Source organism: Bison bison, unplaced genomic scaffold, assembly GCF_000754665.1.
Source record: "Bison bison bison isolate TAMUID 2011002044 unplaced genomic scaffold, Bison_UMD1.0 scf7180017862817, whole genome shotgun sequence".
Taxonomy (NCBI): Eukaryota; Metazoa; Chordata; class Mammalia; order Artiodactyla; family Bovidae; genus Bison; species Bison bison.
The window spans coordinates 26,834-27,146 of record NW_011493389.1 but is presented as its reverse complement, the minus strand read 5'-3'; positions in this window follow the sequence as shown (position 1 = coordinate 27,146).

Genomic DNA, 313 nt, shown 5'->3' with positions numbered 1-313 from the left:
GCACACCAGTCTTCCCTGTCCATCACCAACTCCTGGAATTTACTCAAACTCATGTCCATTGAATCGGTGGATGCCATCCAACCATCTCATCCTTTGTCATCCCCTTCTCCTCCTGCCTTCAATCTTTCCCAGCATCAGGGTCTTTTCCAATGAGTCAGTTCTTTGCATGAGGTGGCCAAAGTATTGGAGATTCAGCTTTAGCATCAGTCCTTCCACAGAATACTCAGGGTTGATTTCTTTTAGGATTGACTAGTTTGATTTCCTTGCTGTCCAAGGGACTCTCAAGAGTCTTCTCCAACAGCACAGTTCAGAG